The sequence below is a fragment of the Rhincodon typus genome, chromosome 18 (genome assembly GCF_021869965.1).
Source record: "Rhincodon typus isolate 14 chromosome 18, sRhiTyp1.1, whole genome shotgun sequence".
NCBI classification, from domain to species: domain Eukaryota; kingdom Metazoa; phylum Chordata; class Chondrichthyes; order Orectolobiformes; family Rhincodontidae; genus Rhincodon; species Rhincodon typus.
In genome coordinates this window covers 40,760,756-40,771,837 of record NC_063349.1, presented here as the reverse complement: position 1 = coordinate 40,771,837, position 11,082 = coordinate 40,760,756, and positions in this window count along the sequence as shown.

The following is an 11,082-nucleotide window of genomic DNA, read 5'->3' as shown; positions in this document are numbered from 1 at the left end:
CTTCTTTAACCCTTTCATGTCCTCTCAAACAGCTCATTCATACCCCTTGCCCAGTTCTGTCAACCTGGCTTGCCAATACTGTGAGCTTAAAATTCTCCATAAACCTCCTCCCATTCAGCAACTGCCTGGAGGTTGACTAGGAATCTTTTCCACTCGTCATATCTACCAGTGCCACTGAACCTGCTTGGCTGCAATATGAGCACACATCGGTTGGCCAACAAGTTCTAAGGCAGAACTCAAATCCCAGAATTCCAGGCTCAAAGACAGGGATGCTGCACCACAAAATCTAATCTTTCTAAATCCTTAGCAAAAACTGAAATTGCTGGATAAGCTCAGCAGGAAGTGACTGTGTAGTGAAATCAGAGTTAACATTTCGGATTGAGTGACTCTTCCTAGAATTGAGGGTAGCTAGGAAAATGTTGGTTTATATGCAGAGGATAGGGTGGGGGGAGGGGTTAAGGAGTAAACGATAGGTGGGGATAGAGTTCAAAGAGCGAGTAGAACAGTTGGACAGACAAAGGAGTGGATAACAATCTAAGTGGGAGGGTGAATAGCTATTAATAGGAACTCCTGGTGACTAACAATGGGTTGTGTGTAATAGCAGACAACGTGATAACAAGGTTTGGGGTAAGGACATGAGAGAGCTCAGGAACTAAAATTATTGAACTCGATATTGAGCTTAGAAGGTTGCAGGGTCCTCAAGTGGAAAATGAAGTGCTGTTCTTCCCTAGAGAACTTCAGCAAGCCTGAGACAGACATGTTGGCCAGGGAACAGGGTGGTGTGTTGAAGTGACAGGCAACTGGAAGCTCAGGGTCTTTTTTGTAGACAGCGTGTAGGCATTTATCCAAATATTTTACCATTTAGATGTTTACAAAAGACCTTTGGCTTCTCTTCTACATTAGTTGCTAACCAATTCTCACCCTCTCTTTGCCTCCATTTCCTTTAAAACACTAACAATTGTTAGATCTCATCTTTATTTTTCAAAATTCAAGTTGGCCTCTACCATATTGTGAAGATAAGCTTTACTATAAGTCTCCTTCTTGTATTCTTGTTTTAACTTCTACATTTTTTGTCATTCAGGGAACTCTAGATTTGGATATCCTTCCCTTTCATGGGAATATGTCTATTCTGGACCTAAACCATCTCTGCGAAGGTCTTCTATTGTTCAATTGTACACTTGCCTGCCAATTTTTGATTGCATTCCCCTTGGGTCAGATTCCTTTTTAACTGACTGAAATTAGATCCCTTTCGGTAAGAAACTTTACACTTGATTTTCTTCTTGTTCCACAAATCTGATGATATGATCCACATGATTTAGAATGTCATTTTATTTAGTCAACGTCAAAATAATTTGCAATGAATTTCAGGAATAAAACAGAAAACTTGCAGTTATGGGGATAGTGACAGTGGGAATCAACATGATTGAGTTGTTCTTAAAGTTACCTAACCTACTGAGAACAGGTGGGCCAGGAAAACATGAGAAGCCAAAACTGTGGTCCCTCTACAAACTTCACAGCTCGGGCAGAATTTAATGCCCCCCTGCAGTCAGGCTGGAAGGTGATGGGAGAAATATAATTGGGCAGAATCCTTCCAAAAATAAGGAGATTAACCTTGCACACAGTGCTTGAGATGTGGTCTATCCAAAGCCCTATATAACCATATAATTTTTATATTAAATTCCTTCTGTCCTGGTGCTGTAAATTCAGTGAAATTCTATGTACTATAGCAACTGTATTTATTCTGCTAAATGTGAACTGGACTGGTTACAAAGACCTTAAATATTAGACCTTACGTAACTCAACATGACCAGCTACAGCTTTGGATGTTTTCCCCCCTCTACAATGCTCAGGTTTTTACAAGTCAAAAGATAGGTGAAATTTCATGGCTTCTTTACCTTGTCTTCTCTGTGTCTTTCCAATCTTGCTGTAACACTTTCCAAATTTGAACACTTAGAGTGGTCGCTGAGTTAAAAGAAAAATGTTGGTATTTAGCTGCAGCCGACTTCAGTTATTATTAGAGATGAACTCAAAAGACAGTGATGATTTGATATAAAATTTTATACAGTGTAAATTCATCATTACCATCTTCAGTAACTTTTCTGAGCCAACATTTTTAATGATCTCCGCATATACTGATTAAATGGAAATATTGAAAGCATGTTGAAGTGGATGGAACACAACAAAATAATTTGATATTAATAATTTGCTTGCTATTTGATATTTTTAAATGAATAGTCCTCTGGCAATAACTTGTATATAAGTAAATTTGTTCAACGTAGTCCTAAAAGCAAGAAATAAATGAAAAAAAATTGAAATATTGGTATTTTGTTAACAATTTTGGTAGAGGCTGCATCAAGACCATAATTTCTAAAATAATTTAAAGCCTCTAAATTATTCCACGTTGAAAATAGATTTATTCATATTTTGTGTATTGCTAATAATTGTAGGAGAATAATAGTCATTGCATCATCATTATAGTATCAATCTGATTATAATTTGCGTAAACTGCCTGACATTATCTTCAATATATACATTTTATGTACAGCATTCACTGATCAAAATGTTGCATCTATTATAACCCATCATCCTTTTGAAGAGATAACTTGCTACAGAAAATTCATACATTACTAATAGCTTCACCCAAAACTTCCATGAACTTTTATGATTAAGGAACATGGACTGAACATATGTTCAGTTCCCTAACCTGCTAATGTACAATCACTGATTTATCAGTATAATTTAAAATTACTAAATTAGTCCACTAAATTAAACTAAAACTAAAGGTGTATTCAGCACAAGGAGTTTCAATCAGTTGAAAGCAATGCAAATTTAGTAATTCAATATATACTGCTATATAAGGAATACTTTTCAATTTGACTAATTGCAGATAGCTTTAGTATTTACAGATCAATCTCGAATTTTAATCTGGGAAGTTATATTTTCAGTTTGTTAGTTGCTTTACTTTTCTTTATATATCTTGATAGTTTACTGAGTGGGAGTTATTGCCATGGTAATCCAAATCTTTGTTACCTCAGTATGACTCACCTTGCCATAAAAGCTTAATGTTTCATTTTTTAATTTCTTCACAAAATACAAGCAGTGATGTTTCACCTTGTATTTCAGCATTGCTGAAATCAAAACATACAATCTGCAATCTTCTAAATGACTCTGCAATTTTGTGCATTAAATTTTATTCTGATAAATACAGTTGACTGGAGCTGTTTGAAATTTAAATGGGCTATGCAATCACTAAATTTATATAAAACATTGGTAGACCACAGTTAGGCTATTGTGTGCAGCTTTAGCCTCTCCATTACAAAAAGAGCATTAACACATGCATGGTATTGGAACTATTTCCACTGGAGCTAATGGGTGACAATGACATGTGAGGCTGTAGGAATTCTTTCAGAGAGACTTGTTGCAGTATGGAGTACTTTATAACAAGGGATAATTGAAACAAAAATGATTCCATCTTTTATGCCAAAAATAGATATTTGAAGCAGAGGGATTTACAGGATTACGGAAAAACTGTAGAAATTGGAATTAGTTAGGGATTATAATTTAGGAAAGGGCTGGCTAAGATACCTTTTCCACTGTATACTTCAAGTTCTGCCCTGAATTGCTGTAAGGTGCATGGAAAAATGCAATATTATGCAGACCAATGTAAATATGTCCATTTGTTCAAGATGGTTAGGACTTTTCATGCTAAAGGGTTTCACAAAGCTTTTTTTCTCTCATGTGTAAATAAAATTAGTGGGGCTGAGTTAGAGAATGCATGTCTGACCATTAATGCTCAGTTGATCAGTAAGCGTTGCATATTCAATCAGCTTGGTGTTGCACAGTACAGTGGTCAATATTCCATTATGACTCTACAGTTTGCATTCATCATGTTTATACTGATGAATGCTTGGCTAGTTGAGGTGCCATATTGGTTCTTAATGAATGCTGAGCAGAGATTTTCAGCATCCCATTGTCATTTTCTTATAACAATACAAGTACTCGAGTTTATTTGCTGCAACAACACAGGCACCACCACACATAAGGACTAGTTCAAACCAAACTGAATATTCCCCACTTGCTTGGATGAGCGCAACTCCAACTCTCAAGAAGCTTGACATTATCCAGGACAAATCAGTCTGCTTGATGGGGACCTCATCCTCAGTCAGTCCCTCTTAAATTGATAAACTGTAGCATCAGTGTGTACTATCTACAAAATTCACTGCAAAAATTCACCAACACTTCTTAGGCAGCACCTTCCAATCCCACAATCGAATGCAAGTTTCCCTCCAGACTATTCACTGTCCTGACTTGGAAATATATCCCTGTTCCTTCAGAGTCATTGGAATTGATCCTGAAACATTTTCCTTAACAGTATTGTTCAATAACGAATGAACAGTATTGTTCAACAACAGCAGTTCAAGAAGGCAGCTCAATACCACCTTCACAAGGCATTGGTCAATAAATGCTGGCCAATCAACAATACCAACATCCCATGATTGAATCAAAATGAATTGTAGATTTCTTAAGTATTACGTACATGAAAACAGTCTTACATTGCAATAAAGCTTGGAGAGACAAAGAATTGAAACTGGATTCTTTCTGCTGATGTATAAATGGATATGTTTACATCTGTTGTGTAAGATAATGGTTCTCAAAGGGTTCATTTGAAGTTGCATTTGTTTGACACAACCTCATGATGTTACATGGTCTTTAGGTGGAGAAACAGCCAGTCTGGGGTCCCAATGGAGACAGACATGACACCCTTGTTTCCTGATTGTTCTAATTATGCCTAATTAATTAATTCTAATTATATGTATTGCTATCGTATAATAAAATATACTTTGTTACATAAGACAAGTGCCTCTACTTGTTAAGACTATAGTGGTTTATCCTCCATCACTGATAATTGGACAGGCCCTTTCACTCAGAATAGGAAGGATTGATGGTTGGTGGTTGTGCTCAAAGCCCAATGCAAAAATATCCTATAACACAAAACGCATGAGGAAATAGTTTCTTCATGTCTGCCGGACACATTAACAGCATGTGTTGTAGAGTGGGAAAATGCAAGGTCAAGGGCTACATGCTGATGGACACAGTAAGGCTTGGGGCAGCCATTGCAGAGGTGTGATGAGGAAAGACCGTTGTCTAAGGTTCTTCAGACACCCTGTACCGATGGCCTGGGAAGTGTAAAACCCCTTGAGTTGTTGCTTTGTAAAGAATGTACGATATAATGCATGAGTATTGAAATGCGTTGAGGCTCAGATTGTAACATGGTATAAAGAGATAAATTCTACATTGTTGACTTCCTGCAGCATCCAATGTGTATTGTTTTGATCCTCGTATTGTATACCTGATGGGGAACTTATTGTATAATTATTAATTAATTATAATTAATGTATTTTACAATGTATAAATACTAAGTCTATAAATCATATTCAGTGGAGCATGCCCTATTGAGAGATGTTGAACATATTGCAAATACTGTGAAATTCAAGTTGAAATGCTTTTGTAATTTTTTTTACAAGTTTTATAAATAAAGTGCATTTTTTGAAAATATTATTTCCACTTGAGCAGTGTGATAAGGTCTCCGTATAACATTTCATCTGAAAGATAGCACCTACGAGAATGCATCAATCCTTTAAGTTCTGCACTTAACTGTCAACCTAAATTATGCATTTATATCTTGGCGTGGATCTTGTACCTGCAACCTATGTATTCAGAAGTATGAATTACACTAACTGAGCCAAGTAGGCAATACAAGTCAAGCGAAAAAATATGTAGATGCCTAAAAGTCATAATTCTTTGCAGAGTCATAATTCTTTGGATGTGTGCATATTACGAACCAAAATCTATGGCTAACCTACTTTAATGTCTTGCATATTCAAGCTGCTTGCACTTCTTACATATCTTTCGAACATCTGTGCTCTACGCTATAGACCTTTTTGTGTATCCTTTGCTGCATTTAAATACTTTCTGTTGACTGCTCTTTGAGGACACATTTGATCATCTCGTCTTAATCACTTGGCATGTTCATCGGCTTAAATGTGCTGTGTAAATGTAAATTCTTGTGTTCAGAAATGGTCAACTTTTTGATTCCATACATTCCATATCCTTTGGGGATATCCTTTGCTCCCCTCACCTGGCCTGACTTACATCTGACTTCAGATACCTTACAACATGCTTGGCCTAGTAAATCATTCAATTCAAGGACAATTGGGGATGGGTCGCAAATGTTGATCTTTGTTAACAAAACCTATATTCCATCAAGGAATTAAAGAAAACGTACTGCTTTCCTTTATCCACACTTTGTATTCTCTCTATGAAGTTCAACAACCTCTTTAATATCCTCTAATACTATTTTGCTTTGCTAAGCTGTCAAACATGAATTTTATGACCTTCCCTTGGACTCAAGATGATCAGAAGCTCTCTTTACTCAATGCCTTTAGGCTAGTCCACCTTAATTAGCTTTGGTGCCTAAAATAACTGGGATCAGCTGTACTGTCATTCCAATGTGCAGCTGCAGGGTCTGAGCAGCTGTCAACAGAGCCAGTGACATGCAAATCATAGGTGAGTCCTGATTAATCTGAAATAAATAGTTCCTGTGAAAAGCATTAACAATGAAGCTCAATGAGTGACAAGGAAAGGATCCAACAATGCAAATATTTCTCTGGCTTAATTATGATGGCCTGTATCATTTTCATTTGGTATGTTGTACTTATCTCCAGTTTCTTTCGTTTTGACAGTAATCCAGTCTACCACGTTACTGGTAGTTCAACTGCTGCCCAATATCTGATTGCAAGGGAAATCAGCCCCCATTTTTTGTAGCAGCTTTGGCAGCTGCATAATATTTCTCCTTGACCTTTTGTCAACTCAGAATTGGTCTTGGCTTCTGAGTAACTGGAGCTTCAAAGAACAAAAACATAACAAATCAAGACAGGACTGACACTGAGGAATTAAGTGAAAATTTAAACTAAATGTAATGTGTTATTTATTAACTCATCTTTCCATTTAATTCAATTAATTGGTCAAAATTGTTTCGCATTTTAGACACTTACAAAGTTTAGAGATTTACTATATATTCTACTGTATTATTCTGTTCAAATTGAGTAGTGTCAATGCTCACAAGGTAGCTTGGAATATCATTTGCAACAAATGCCATTAAGACCTTTCTGATTAAATCTAATTTATTTTTATCGTAAAGCTTGAAAGCACAAATAGAGAGATGACACTCACATAAAAATGATAGAATGGTTACAGTGCATGAGAAGGACATTCAACCCATCGTGTCCATGTTATCTTTCCACAAGAACAATTTGCCTCATGTCACTCTTCTGCCTTTTCCAATAGCCTTAGAAATGTTTCCATTTTAGATGTTGATCCAATTGTTTTTTGAAAGTAAAGATTGATTGCGCCTTCACAACACAGTGGTCTGTAGAGACTGATTGTTTGTTTAAATTCTGTAAATTTATCACATATTTTAATGCTTTAATATAACTTGTTCACCCTTTATTTCTTAAATAAATAAAATAATGCATAAAACTGTTGTCTTATTGTAGAAAACTAATCTATAAAATGCAGTGCAAGCACAGAAATAAAGCAAAAACAGTGCTAGTAACAGCAGGAGAAACAAGAACAGCACTACTGGATGTTTTCTTGTCACCTGCATGCCCCTTTCCTGGGCAGAAGTGATGAATGCAGAGATCCAAAATTTGAGACTCCAGTGTTTAAAGATGAAGGATTATCTCTCTCAACCTGAGTGAACGGCAGTGCCTTGAGGCTTCAGCTTTCATTGCAGGTCCTTAATATAGCATCTGAGCCTCCTAGAGCAAGACCTACTTCCCAGTGGGCCAGGTGGGCTCCCATTGGAATGTGGGGGTGGGGGGGTGTCAAGGTGGCATATCATTGGTGGTCCATATCACAACTTTCACACTCCTCCCCAACATTGTCACCCTTTCCCACACCAGGAACTGTACCTGAAGCCAAGCTTGTGCACTCATCTTCCACAAGGGGGAGGAAGCAGAGATTTACAAGTATTATCATAGGTCATAGAATTCCTACAATGTGGAAGCAGGCCCTACCAATAAGTCCACACCCATTCACAGAGCATCCCATCCAGACCCATCCCCCTATAAACCCATCTAATCTACACATCCCTGAACACTGCAGGCAATTTAGCATGGACAATTCACCTAGATTGCCCATATATGGACTGTGAGAGGAAATCGGAGCACCCGGAGGAAACCTCCACACTCACGGGGAGAATATGCAAACTGCACACAGACAGTCACCTGAGGGTGGAATCAAACCCGGGTCCCTGGTGCTGAGAGGCAGCAGTGCTAACCACTGAGCTACTGTGCCACTCCAAATTAGAAATGGATTTTGTGGGGATGAAGAGAGGACAGCTTTTGTGGAAGGTGTCTATGGGTATGTAATGGCACAAAGATAAGAGTAAATATGAGCATTCCTTGTTAAGACGGAGTTGTGAGGAACCAAGATAGGGAAGAAACAGTAAAGCTGCAAGTTGTGTCATTCTAAGGATTGCTGTGCCAGAGAAGCCAGAATGTGTTTGAAAATTCTTCACTACCTTCTGAGTGACAAAATTTCTCATCTTTGTCCTAAATAACTTGTTCTTTATTCTGAGACTGTGTCCCTTGATTTGAGACCCCCAACCATGGGAAATATCTATTCAGCATCTTCCCTGTTTAGCCCTTTAAGAATTTTATAAGTTTCAACGAGATCACCTTCCACTCTTCTAAATGCTAGAGCCTCCTCCTGTCCTTTTTAAAGGACAGTTCTGCCATCTTTGAAATTAGTTTGATAGATCTCCACTACACTTCTTCTGCCCAAAGTGTATCCTTCCTCAGATAAGCAGACAAAACCTATTCACACCACTCAAGATGCAGTCTCACCCAGTTGGTATACAATTGAAGCAAGACATCTTTACTCCTGTATTCAAATACTACTGTAATAAAGATCAATATACCATTTAGCTTTCTAATTGTTTGCTGCATTTACATATTCGTGTTTGCTGACTTTTGAACAAGGAGACAATGGACATCAACACTTCTCATTGTCTTACCATTTAAGAAATGTTCTGCATCTCTGCTCCTCCTAAGAAAGTGAATGAACTCACACTCATCTGCAGTAGATTCCTTCACTAGATTCTTTAATCAACGCATCATATTTTATTCCATATTTTGTCTTACTAGAACAAGAGCCATTGGACATCCAGCATTTTAACAAATGTCACTGCTCCTTCACATCTCCACCTGTAGCACTAAAGCTGCCACATACTGAGCTCCCATCTCTGGCCTGATTGTTGGCCCTCTGTGTTATTGAATGCCCGAGGTGTAGCTAAGTCTCTACTGGAGCTGCCATGCCTGTGGACAATTGCACTTTACTTGTTCAGGTAAGTACTTGGGTTTTCCCTACTTACTGTCAAAATGTTCCATTTGACTTTGTAATGGCTATGGTGTCACTGACTTGTGGCTTGGCTTCCTTCTTCAGGTGTGTCCCAGGAGGCACTGTTCTAACTTCAAATCCTGCCTCTGCAGATTCATGGAGAAGCATGATGCCATCTTTCCCCTGCTCTGCCATCTCTCCTGATGCCTTTTACAGCCAAGCAGCACAGCTCGCAGATACCAGCACTCCTGCAGGAACACGCTGGGCTTCGAAAGATAGTGCAATAGCAAGGGATGCTGGTCTGATGGCAGACCTCCGCTGAATAGCGAGTTCCTCTGTGAACCGCATGTGGTAAAGCAAGGTGGAGATAGGACATGATTCTCGCTGAGAGGGATCAATGAGCAGTAAGTGCAGCAGGTTTGATAAGATGTGGTGAGAATCACTCCACATAACTCAATGTGACATGCACTGAGTCAAAACAGGGTAAGATTCAGCCTGTATTTGCCATTTCAATGGTAAAATGGAAGCATAGTTAAGGACAAAGTGTTATGGCACTGAGATTATATTGTATATGGCATTATAAAACATTCCTTTGATCTCCTTACTATCTCCTCTGTGACTGTCACCTTGGTTGTGGCACCAGGAGAAAACCTTGTCTCTCATTTATGTTTGTCATGTCACACTGATGGCAGGATTGTCGTTTGTAAATTCTAAGTGAAAAAACGAACATCATTCAGAATTAATGATGGAAATGAGTGGAAAGAACCCGAAAGCACTTTCCTTCAAGGTTAAAGAAAGGCACAGCAACTGAGCCAGCAACAGGTAAATACATTAGAAAATCAAGTCAGAACTGCATGCTTAATTATGAAATTTTCAATAAAATGCAAAATTGCAATATTAAGTAACAGGCACCTAAGACACACATTGCAAGATTTGCAATGCTATAGCCTTGCTTCTCTTCTTCAGTAGCTCAATGATTTTGTGTATAATGAAAGTCATTTAATACATTTCTTTGTGCAGCAGATAGCTTTTTCCTTAGGCATTGCCACATTTATTAAATATGTTTAAAACAATAAACCACAGATCCGTCTGTGATCAAATCCAAGCTGATAAATTCAGAAAAAAAAGCCGAAGATGTTTGATGTTTGTGTGTGCATCATCCTCATTAATTTGATAACAGTCACAGTTGGAGCAAAGATTTGATCTTGGCATTTGGAGACTTCATTTGTACATAGTGTACTGGCTAGCTTGCCATAATCATATGCCCGCAACCTCTGCTGTAGCTAAGTTTTAATTTAGTTTATGGTGATCATTAAACATAATTACTCAGATATTCTGATGGCCAGATAATTGTTGCAAAAGTACAAACTGCAGATGCACATGGGACCTTATGGAATTACAGAGGAGTGAACTTGGTGGGAATTGTTTGGGAAACTCAAGATTCTTTTTGGCAATCTCCTTGTGTTTGGAACCCTCTGGTGGTCTTGCTTGGAAAATAACTTGGTGGTTGGCACTGCTGCTTCACAGCACCAGGGACCTGGGTTTGATCCCACCCTTGGATGACTATCTGTGTGGAGTATGCATATTCTCGCCGCGTCTGCGTGGGTTTCCTCTGGGTGCTCCAGTTTTCTTCCACAGTCCAAAGATGTGCAAGTTAGGTGGATTGAACATACTAAATTG